Source organism: Giraffa tippelskirchi, chromosome X (assembly GCF_054371585.1).
Source record: "Giraffa tippelskirchi isolate mGirTip1 chromosome X, T2T-mGirTip1v1.2.pri, whole genome shotgun sequence".
NCBI classification, from domain to species: Eukaryota; Metazoa; Chordata; class Mammalia; order Artiodactyla; family Giraffidae; genus Giraffa; species Giraffa tippelskirchi.
Genome location: NC_137289.1, coordinates 103147857 through 103159203, shown reverse-complemented (window position 1 = coordinate 103159203; position 11347 = coordinate 103147857). Strand labels below are relative to the sequence as shown.

At 38.9% G+C, this 11347-nt stretch overlaps 1 long non-coding RNA gene across 1 annotated transcript in view; it reads left to right on the top strand.

Annotated features, from left to right (window-relative positions):
• Window positions 1–11347, top strand: part of LOC145536365 (uncharacterized) — a 124725-nt gene that overhangs the window by 94147 nt on the left and 19231 nt on the right. The window lies entirely within an intron of this gene.

The following is an 11347-nucleotide window of genomic DNA, read 5'->3' as shown; positions in this document are numbered from 1 at the left end:
TTAGCTCAGTGTTTTGTTTTTGTTTTTTAAAGAAAATGCCACACATCAAAAAATGTTTCCTTTGTTGGACAAATCTAATGGGTTCTCAAAAAAATGACCAGTGTTTATGAAAAGTTATTATTCAGTAGCTCTAAAACAAACCACCTGAATGCTTATGACCAAGTGGGAAATCAGACTATATCTAGTATTTACATTCAACGCCAGTTTCATAAGCACTAACCTGTGTGAAAACTGGTGCAGAAATTCTGTAAACTCTTTGCTGTTTTTGATACCTGCTTTTTGTTCTGTTTTGTAAAAATGATAATCTTCAGAAAATAAATTGTTACTGTTGAATTTTATAAAAAGCCTACAAACAATAAATGCTGGAGAGGGTGCACTGCTGGTGGGAATGCAAACTGGTACAGCCACTATGGAGAAGAGTGTGGAAATTCCTTTAAAAACTGGGAATAGAACGCCATCAGTTCAGTTGCTCAGTTGTGTCTGACTCTTTGCGATCCCATGAACCGCTGCATGCCAGGCCTCCATGTCCATCACCGACTCCCGGAGTTTACCCAAACCCATGTCCATCGATCAGGTGATGCCATCCAGCCATCTCATCCTCTGTCGTCCCCTTCTCCTCCTGCCTCCAATCCTTCCCAGCATCAGGGTCTTTTCAAATGAGTCAGCTCTTCGCATCAGGTGGTGAAAGTATTGGAGTTTCAGCTTCAATATCAGTCCTTCCAATGAACGCCCAGGACTGATCTCCTTCAGGATGGACTGGTTGGATCTCCTTGCAGTCCAAGGGACTCTCAAGAGTCTTCTCCAACACCACAGTTCAAAAGCATCAATTCTTCGTCACTCAGCTTTCTTCCAGAGAAGGCAATGGCACCCTATTCCAGTACTCTTGCCTGGAAAATCCCATGGACGGAGAAGCCTGGTAGGCTACAGCCATGGGGTCGCTAAGAGTTGGACACGACTGAGCGACTTCACTTTCACTTTTCATTTTCATGCACTGGAGAAGGAAATGGCAATCCACTCCAGTATTCTTGCCTGGAGAATCCCAGGGATGGTGGAGCTTGGTGGGCTGCGGTCTATGGGGTTGCACAGAGTCAGACACGACTGAAGCGACTTAGCAGCAGCTGCAGCAGCAGCAGCTTTCTTCACAGTCCAACTCTCACATCCATACATGACTACTGGAAAAACCATAGCTTTGACTAGATGGACCTTTGTTGGCAAAGTAATGTCTCTACTTTTTAATATGCTATCTAGGTTGGTCATAACTTTCCTTCCAAGGAGTAAGCGTCTTTTTTTTTTTAATATAAATTTATTTATTTTAGTTGGGGGCTAATTACTTTACAATATTGTAATAGTTTTTGCCATACATTGACGTGAATCAGCCATGGGTTTACATGTGTTCCCCCTCCTGGACCCCCCACCCACCTCCCTCCCCATCCCATCCCTCTGGGTCATCCCATTGCGCTGGCCCTGAGCATTTGTCTCATGCATCGAACATGGAATGGTGTTCTGTTTCACATATGATAATATACATGTTTCAATGCTATTCTCCCAGAACGTCCCACCCTCACCTTCTCCCTCAGAGTCCATAAGATTGTTCTATGCATCTGTGTCTCTTATTCTGTCTCGCATATAGGGTTATCGTTACCATCTTTCAAATTCCATATATATGCATTAGTATACTGTATTGGTGTTTTTCTTTCTGGCTTACTTCACTCTGTATAATGGGCTCCAGTTTCATCCATCTCAGTAGAACCGATTCCAATGTATTTTTTTTAATGGCTGAGTAATATTCCATTGTGTATATGTACCACAGCTTCCTTATCCATTCGTCTGCTGATGGACATCTAGGTTGCTTCCATGTCCTGGCTATTGTAAACAGTGCTGCGATGAACATTGGGGTACACGCGTCTCTTTCAATTCTGGTTTCCTCGGTGTGTATGCCCAGCAGTGGGATTGCTGGGTCATATGGCAGTTCTATTCCCAGTTTTGTTTTGTTTTTTTTTAATAAATTTATTTATTTTAGTTGGGGGCTAATTACTTTACAATATTGTAATAGTTTTTGCCATACATTGACGTGAATCAGCCATGGGTTTACATGTGTTCCCCCTCCTGGACCCCCCACCCACCTCCCTCCCCATCCCATCCCTCTGGGTCATCCCATTGCGCTGGCCCTGAGCATTTGTCTCATGCATCGAACATGGAATGGTGTTCTGTTTCACATATGATAATATACATGTTTCAATGCTATTCTCCCAGAACGTCCCACCCTCACCTTCTCCCTCAGAGTCCATAAGATTGTTCTATGCATCTGTGTCTCTTATTCTGTCTCGCATATAGGGTTATCGTTACCATCTTTCAAATTCCATATATATGCATTAGTATACTGTATTGGTGTTTTTCTTTCTGGCTTACTTCACTCTGTATAATGGGCTCCAGTTTCATCCATCTCAGTAGAACCGATTCCAATGTATTTTTTTTAATGGCTGAGTAATATTCCATTGTGTATATGTACCACAGCTTCCTTATCCATTCGTCTGCTGATGGACATCTAGGTTGCTTCCATGTCCTGGCTATTGTAAACAGTGCTGCGATGAACATTGGGGTACACGCGTCTCTTTCAATTCTGGTTTCCTCGGTGTGTATGCCCAGCAGTGGGATTGCTGGGTCATATGGCAGTTCTATTCCCAGTTTTGTTTTGTTTTTTTTTAATAAATTTATTTATTTTAGTTGGGGGCTAATTACTTTACAATATTGTAATAGTTTTTGCCATACATTGACATGAATCAGCCATGAGTTTACATGTGTTCCCCTTCCTGGACCCCCCACCCACCTCCCTCCCAATCCCATCCCTCTGGGTCATCCCATTGCCCCGGCCCTGAGCCTTTGTCTCATGCATCGAACATGGAATGGTGTTCTGTTTCACACACGATAATATACATGTTTCAATGCTATTCTCCCAGAATGTCCCACCCTCACCTTCTCCCTCAGAGTCCATAAAATTGTTCTATGCATCTGTGTCTCTTATTCTGTCTCGCATATAGGGTTATCGTTACCATCTTTCAAATTCCATATATATGCATTAGTATACTGTATTGTTGTTTTTCTTTCTGGCTTACTTCACTCTGTATAATGGGCTCCAGTTTCATCCATCTCAGTAGAACCGATTCCAATGTATTTTTTTTAATGGCTGAGTAATATTCCATTGTGTATATGTACCACAGCTTCCTTATCCATTCGTCTGCTGATGGACATCTAGGTTGCTTCCATGTCCTGGCTATTGTAAACAGTGCTGCGATGAACATTGGGGTACAAGCGTCTCTTTCAATTCTGGTTTCTTCGGTGTGTATGCCCAGCAGTGGGATTGCTGGATCATATGGCAGTTCTATTCCCAGTTTTTAAAGGAATCTCCACACTGTTCTCCATAGTGGCTGTACTAGTTTGCATTCCCACCAACAGTGTAAGAGGGTTCCCTTTTCTCCACACCCTCTCCAGCATTTATTGCTTGTAGACTTTTGGATGGCAGCCATTCTGACTGGTGTGAAATGATACCTCATTGTGGTTTTGATTTGCATTTCTCTAATAATGAGTGATGTTGAGCATCTTTTCATGTGTTTGTTAGCCATCTGTATGTCTTCTTTGGAGAAATGTCTGTTTCGTTCTTTGGCCCATTTTTTGATTGGGTCGTTTATTTTTCTGGAATTCAGCTGCAGAAGTTGCTTGTATATTTTTGAGATTAATTGTTTGTCTGTTGCTTCGTTTGCTATTATTTTCTCCCATTCTGAAGGCTGTCTTTTCACCTTGCTTATAGTTTCCTTTATTGTGCAAAAGCTTTTAATTTTAATTAGGTCCCATTTGTTTATTTTTGCTTTTATTTCCAATATTCTGGGAGGTGAGTCATGGAGGATCCTGCTGTGATTTATGTCGGAGAGTGTTTTGCCTATGTTTTCCTCTAGGAGTTTTATAGTTTCTGGTCTTATGTTTAGATCTTTAATCCATTTTGAGTTTATTTTTGTGTATGGTGTTAGGATGTGTTCTAGTTTCATTCTTTTACAAGTGGTTGACCAGTTTTCCCAGCCCCACTTGTTAAAGAGATTGTCTTTTCTCCATTGTATATTCTTGCCTCCTTTATCGAAGATAAGGTGTCCATAGGTGCGTGGGTTTATCTCTGGGCTTTCTATTTTGTTCCATTGATCTATATTTCTATCTTTGTGCCAGTACCATACTGTCTTGATGACAGTGGCTTTGTACTAGAGCCTGAAGTCAGGCAGGTTGATTCCTCCAGTTCCATTCTTCTTCCTCAAGATTGCTTTGGCTATTCGAGGTTTCTTATATTTCCATACAAATTGTGAGATGATTTGTTCTAGTTCTGTGAAAAATACCATTGGTAGCTTGATAGGGATTGCATTGAATCTATAGATTGCTTTGGGTAGTATACTCATTTTCACTATATTAATTCTTCCAATCCATGAACACGGTATATTTCTCCATCTGTTTGTGTCCTCTTTGATTTCTTTCATCAGTGTTTTATAGTTTTCTATATATAAGTCTTTTGTTTCTTTAGGTAGATATATTCCTAAGTATTTTATTCTTTTCGTTGCAATGGTGAATGGTATTGTTTCCTTAATTTCTCTTTCTGTTTTCTCATTATTGGAATATAGGAATGCAAGGGATTTCTGTGTGTTAATTTTTTTTTAATAAATTTATTTATTTCAGTTGGGGGCTAATTACTTTACAATATTGTAATAGGTTTTGCCATACATTGACATGAATCAGCCATGAGTTTACATGTGTTCCCCTTCCTGGACCCCCCACCCACCTCCCTCCCCATCCCATCCCTCTGTGTTATCCCATTGGCCCGGCCCTGAGCCCTTGTCTCATGCATCGAACATGGAATGGTGTTCTGTTTCACATACGATAATATACATGTTTCAATGCTATTCTCCCAGAACGTCCCACCCTCACCTTCTCCCTCAGAGTCCATAAAATTGTTCCATGCATCTGTGTCTGTTATTCTGACTCGCATATAGGGTTATCGTTACCATCTTTCAAATTCCATATATATATGCATTAGTATACTGTATTGTTGTTTTTCTTTCTGGCTTACTTCACTCTGTATAATGGGCTCCAGTTTCATCCATCTCAGTAGAACCGATTCAAATGTATTTTTTTTAATGGCTGAGTAATATTCCATTGTGTATATGTACCACAGCTTCCTTATCCACTCGTCTGCTGATGGACATCTTGGTTGCTTCCATGTCCTGGCTATTGTAAACAGTGCTGCGATGAACATTGGGGTACACGTGTCTCTTTCAATTCTGGTTTCCTCGGTGTATATGCCCAGCAGTGGGATTGCTGGGTCATATGGCAGTTCTATTCCCAGTTTTTTAAGGAATCTCCACACTGTTCTCCATAGTGGCTGTACTAGTTTGCATTCCCACCAACAGTGTAAGAGGGTTCCCTTTTCTCCACACCCTCTCCAGCATTTATTGCTTGTAGACTTTTGGATAGCAGCCATTCTGACCGGTGTGAAATGATACCTCATTGTGGTTTTGATTTGCATTTCTCTAATAATGAGTGATGTTGAGCATCTTTTCATGTGTTTGTTAGCCATCTGTATGTCTTCTTTGGAGAAATATCTGTTTAGTTCTTTGGCCCATTTTTTGATTGGGTCGTTTATTTTTCTGGAATTCAGCTGCAGAAGTTGCTTGTGTATTTTTGAGATTAATTGTTTGTCTGTTGCTTCGTTTGCTATTATTTTCTCCCATTCTGAAGGCTGTCTTTTCACCTTGCTTATAGTTTCCTTTGTTGTGCAAAAGCTTTTAATTTTAATTAGGTCCCATTTGTTTATTTTTGCTTTTATTTCCAATATTCTGGGAGGTGGGTCATGGAGGATCCTGCTGTGATTTATGTCGGAGAGTGTTTTGCCTATGTTTTCCTCTAGGAGTTTTATAGTTTCTGGTCTTACGTTTAGATCTTTAATCCATTTTGAGTTTATTTTTGTGTACGGTGTTAGGAAGTGTTCTAGTTTCATTCTTTTACAAGTGGTTGACCAGTTTTCCCAGCACCACTTGTTAAAGAGATTGTCTTTTCTCCATTGTATACTCTTGCCTCCTTTGTCGAAGATAAGGTGTCCATATGTGCGTGGGTTTATCTCTGGGCTTTCTATTTTGTTCCATTGATCTATATTTCTATCTTTGTGCCAGTACCATACTGTCTTGATGACAGTGGCTTTGTAGTAGAGCCTGAAGTCAGGCAGGTTGATTCCTCCAGTTCCATTCTTCTTCCTCAAGATTGCTTTGGCTATTCGAGGTTTCTTATATTTCCATACAAATTGTGAGATGATTTGTTCTAGTTCTGTGAAAAATACCATTGGTAGCTTGATAGGGATTGCATTGAATCTATAGATTGCTTTGGGTAGTATACTCATTTTCAATATATTAATTCTTCCAATCCATGAACACGGTATATTTCTCCATCTGATTGTGTCCTCTTTGATTTCTTTCATCAGTGTTTTATAGTTTTCTATATATAAGTCTTTTGTTTCTTTAGGTAGATATATTCCTAAGTATTTTATTCTTTTTGTTGCAATGGTGAATGGTATTGTTTCCTTAATTTCTCTTTCTGTTTTCTCATTATTGGAGTATAAGAATGCAAGGGATTTCTGTGTGTTAATTTTATATCCTGCAACTTTACTATATTCATTGATCAACTCTAGTAATTTTCTAGTAGAGTCTTTAGGGTTTTCTATGTAGAGGATCATGTCATCTGCAAACAGTGAGAGTTTTACTTCTTCTTTTCCTATCTGTATTCCTTTTATTTCTTTTTCAGCTCTGATTGCTGTGGCCAAAACTTCCAAAACTATGTTGAATAGTAGTGGTGAGAGTGGGCATCCTTGCCTTGTTCCTGACTTTAGGGGAAATGCTTTCAATTTTTCACCATTGAGGATAATGTTTGCTGTGGGTTTGTCATATATAGCTTTTATTATGTTGAGATATGTTCCTTCTATTCCTGCTTTCTGGAGGGTTTTTATCATAAATGGATGCTGAATTTTGTCAAAGGCTTTTTCTGCATCTATTGAGATAACCATATGGTTTTTTTCTTTCAATTTGTTAATGTGGTGTATTACATTGATTGATTTGCGGATGTTAAAAAAACCTTGCATTCCTGGGATAAAGCCCACTTGGTCATGATGTATGATCTTTTTAATATGATGTTGGATTCTGTTTGCTAGAATTTTATTAAGGATTTTTGCATCTATGTTCATCAGTGATATTGGCCTGTAGTTTTCCTTTTTTGTGACATCTTTGTCTGGTTTTGGAATTAGGGTGATGGTGGCCTCATAGAATGAGTTTGGAAGTTTACCATCTTCTGCAATTTTCTGGAAGAGTTTGAGTAGGATAGGTGTTAGCTCTTCTCTAAATTTTTGGTAGAATTCCGCTGTGAAGCCGTCTGGTCCTGGGCTTTTGTTTGCTGGAAGATTTCTGATTACAGTTTCGATTTCCGTGCTTGTGATGGGTCTGTTAAGATCTTCTATTTCTTCCTGGTTCAGTTTTGGAAAGTTATACTTTTCTAAGAATTTGTCCATTTCTTCCAAGTTGTCCATTTTATTGGCATATAGCTGTTGGTAGTAGTCTCGTATGATCCTTTGTATTTCTGTGGAGTCTGTTGTGATCTCTCCATTTTCATTTCTAATTTTGTTGATCTGATTCTTCTCCCGTTGTTTCTTGATGAGTCTGGCTAATGGCTTGTCAATTTTGTTTATCTTCTCGAAAAACCAGCTTTTAGTTTTGTTGATTTTTGCTATGGTCTCTTTTGTTTCTTTTGCATTTATTTCTGCCCTAATTTTTAAGATTTCTTTCCTTCTACTGACCCTGGGGTTTTTCATTTCTTCCTTCTCTAGTTGCTTTAGGTGTAGAGTTAGTTGATTTATTTGATTTTTTTCTTGTTTCTTGAGGTACGCCTGTATTGCTATGAACCTTCCCCTTAGTATTGCTTTTACAGTGTCCCATAGGTTTTGGGTTGTCGTGTTTTCATTTTCATTCGTTTCTATGCATAATTTGATTTCTTTTTTGATTTCTTCTGTGATTTGTTGGTTATTCAGAAGCGTGTTGTTTAGCCTCCATATGTTGGAATTTTTAATAGTTTTTTTCCTGTAATTGAGGTCTAATCTTACTGCATTGTGGTCAGAGAAGATGGCTGGGATGATTTCAATTTTTTTGAATTTACCAAGGCTAGATTTATGGCCCAGGATGTGATCTATCCTGGAGAAAGTTCCATGTGCACTTGAGAAACAGGTAAAATTGATTGTTTTGGGGTGAAAAGTCCTGTAAATATCAATTAAATCTAATTTGTCTATTGTATCATTTAAAGTTTGTGTTTCCTTGTTAATTTTCTGTTTAGTTGATCTATCCATATGCGTGAGTGGAGTATTAAAGTCTCCCACTATTATTGTGTTATTGTTAATTTCCCCTTTCATGCTTGTTAGTATTTGCCTTATAGATTGTGGTGCTCCTATGCCAGGTGCATATATATTCATGATTGTTACGTCTTCTTCTTGAATTGATCCTTTGATCTTTATGTAGTGTCCTTCTCTGTCCCTTTTCACAGCCTTTATTTTAAAGTCTATTTTATCTGAAATGAGTATTGCGACTCCTGCTTTCTTTTGGTCTCCGTTTGCATGAAATATGTTTTTCCATCCCTTCACTTTCAGCCTGTGTGTGTCCCTAGTTTTGAGGTGGGTCTCTTGTAGACAGCATATATGGGGGTCTTGTTTTTGTATCCATTCAGCCAGCCTTTGTCTTTTGGTTGGGGCATTCAACCCATTTACATTTAAGGTAATTATTGATAAGCATGATCCCTTTGCCATTTACTTTGTTATTTTGAGTTCGTGTTGAAACATCCTTTCTGTGTTTCCTGTTTAGAGAAGATCCTTTAGCATTTGTTGGAGAGCTGGTTTGGTGGTGCTGAATTCCCTCAGCTCTTGCTTGTCTGTAAAGCTTTTGAATTCTCCTTCATATCTGAATGAGATCCTTGCTGGGTACAGTCATCTGGGTTGTAGATTATTCTCTTTCATTACTTTAAGTATGTCCTGCCTTTCCCTTCTAGCCTGAAGGGTTTCTATTGAAAGATCAGCTGTTATCCTTATGGGGATCCCCTTGTGTGTTATTTGTTGTTTTTCCCTTGCTGCTTTTAATATTTGTTCTTTGTGTTTGATCTTTGTTAATTTGGTTAATATGTGTCTTGGGGTGTTTCGCCTTGGGTTTATCCTGTTTGGAACTCTCTGGGTTTCTTGGACTTCTGTGACTATTTCTTTCCTCATTTTAGGGAAATTTTCAACTATTATCTCCTCGAGTATTTTTTCATGGCCTTTCCTTTTATCTTCTTCTTCTGGGACTCCTATGATTCGAATGTTGGGGCGTTTCATATTTTCCCAGAGGTCCCTGAGGTTTTCCTCATTTCTTTTGATTCTTTTTTCTTTTTTCCTCTCTGCTTCATTTATTTCCATCATTCTATCTTCTACCTCACTTATCCTATCTTCTGCCTCCGTTATTCTACTGTTGGTTCCCTCCAGAGTGTCTTTTATCTCCTTTATTTCATTATTCATTCTATATTGACTCCTTTTTATTTCTTCTAAGTCCTTGATAAACATTTCTTGCATCTTCTCAATCCTTGTCTCCAGGCTGTTTATCTGTAACTCCATTTTGCTTTCAAGATTTTGGATCATTTTTATTATCATTATTCTAAATTCTTTTTCAGATAGATTCCCCATCTCCTCCTCTTTTGTTTGGTTTGGTGGGCATTTCTCATTTTCCTTTACTTGCTGAGTATTTCTCTGCCTTTTCATCTTGTTTAGATTGCTGTGTTAGTCGTGGCCTTTCTGTATTCTAGTAGTATGAAGTTCCTCTTTATTGTGGAGGTTCCTCACTGTGGGTGGGGTTGGACAGGTGGCTTGTCAAGGCTTCCTGGTTGGGGGAGCTTGTGTCGGTGTTCTGGTGGGTGGAGCTGGATTTCTTCTCTCTAGAGTGCAATGGAGTGACCAGTATTAATTTTTGAGATGTCTATGGATTTGGTGTGCCTCTGGGCACCCTGTATATTGATGCTCAGGGCTATGTTCCTGCGTTGCTGGAGAATTTGTGTGGTATGTCTTGCTCTGGAACTTATTGGCTCTTGGGTGGGGCTTGGTTTCAGTGTATATGTGGAGGCTATTGGATGGTCTCTTATTAATTAATGTTTCCCCTGGCTTTCGGTCTTATTCTTGCAGTAGCCTCAAGACTTCTCCATCCATACAGCATCAATAATAAAACTTTTAGGTTAATGGTGAAAAGATTCTCCACAGTGAGGGATACCCAGAAAGGTTCACTGAGTTACATGGAGAAATGAGGTGGGGGTGGGGGTTGAGGTGACCAGGAGGGGAAGAGGGGAATTCAAATGTGGAGAGAGCAATCTAGCCAGTAAGCACTTCCCTCTGTGCTTTCCACAGTCTGGAACCCTCAGAATGGTTCACAGAGATACATAGAGAGGGGGAAGGAAGGTAATAGAGGTGAACATGAGTAGAAAGGGAGGAATCAAGAGGAGAGAGAGAGATCTGGGCAGTATCCTGTTCCTGAAGTGTTCTCCGGTACCCAGAAAACCCTCAGAGATTCACAGAATTGGGTTGAGAAGAGAAGGAGGAGGGTGGGAGATAGAGGTTCCCTGGGGGAGAAGAAAGAGCATCAATAGGGGGAGAGAGTAATCAGGCCAGTGATCACACTCCTGAGTAAAAATGGGTCCTAAAGATTGGGTTCTTAAATGTACAAAATTGATATCAAATATGTAAAACAAAGGTTAAAAATCTAGAGTAGAGGTTAGACTCTTATAAAACTTACAATATAAAAAAAAAGAAAAAAGGAAACAGTGTAAAAAGAAAATAAAACAGTAAAACAGTAAAAAAAAGAAACAGTAAAAAAAGTAAAACAGGAAAAAAAACAGTAAAAAAAGAAAACACAAAAGGTATAAGATATATGTATGCAGTTTGCTTCAAAAATAGGGTTTTGTGGGTTTTTTGCAAGTTAATATTGGGTTATGAAAATGAAAGTTAAAGGTGTAATAGAGGACTTGAATAAAAAGGAAAGAAGAGAAAAAAATTTTAAAAAAAATTAATAATAGTAAAAAAATATATATCCCGGACTTTCTCTGGAGCTGTTGTGAGCAGTGTGGGGTCTGCTCAGTTTCAGATAGATCCTTGTTCCTGCTTATACTTTTCAAGATCTATAGATCCCTTTCAATGCAGTCGGTATTAACTACAGGGATTTTAATCTGTTGGCCTGTCACTTCCAAGGCACTTCCCTCTGTTTATTTGGCTTCTGTTTGG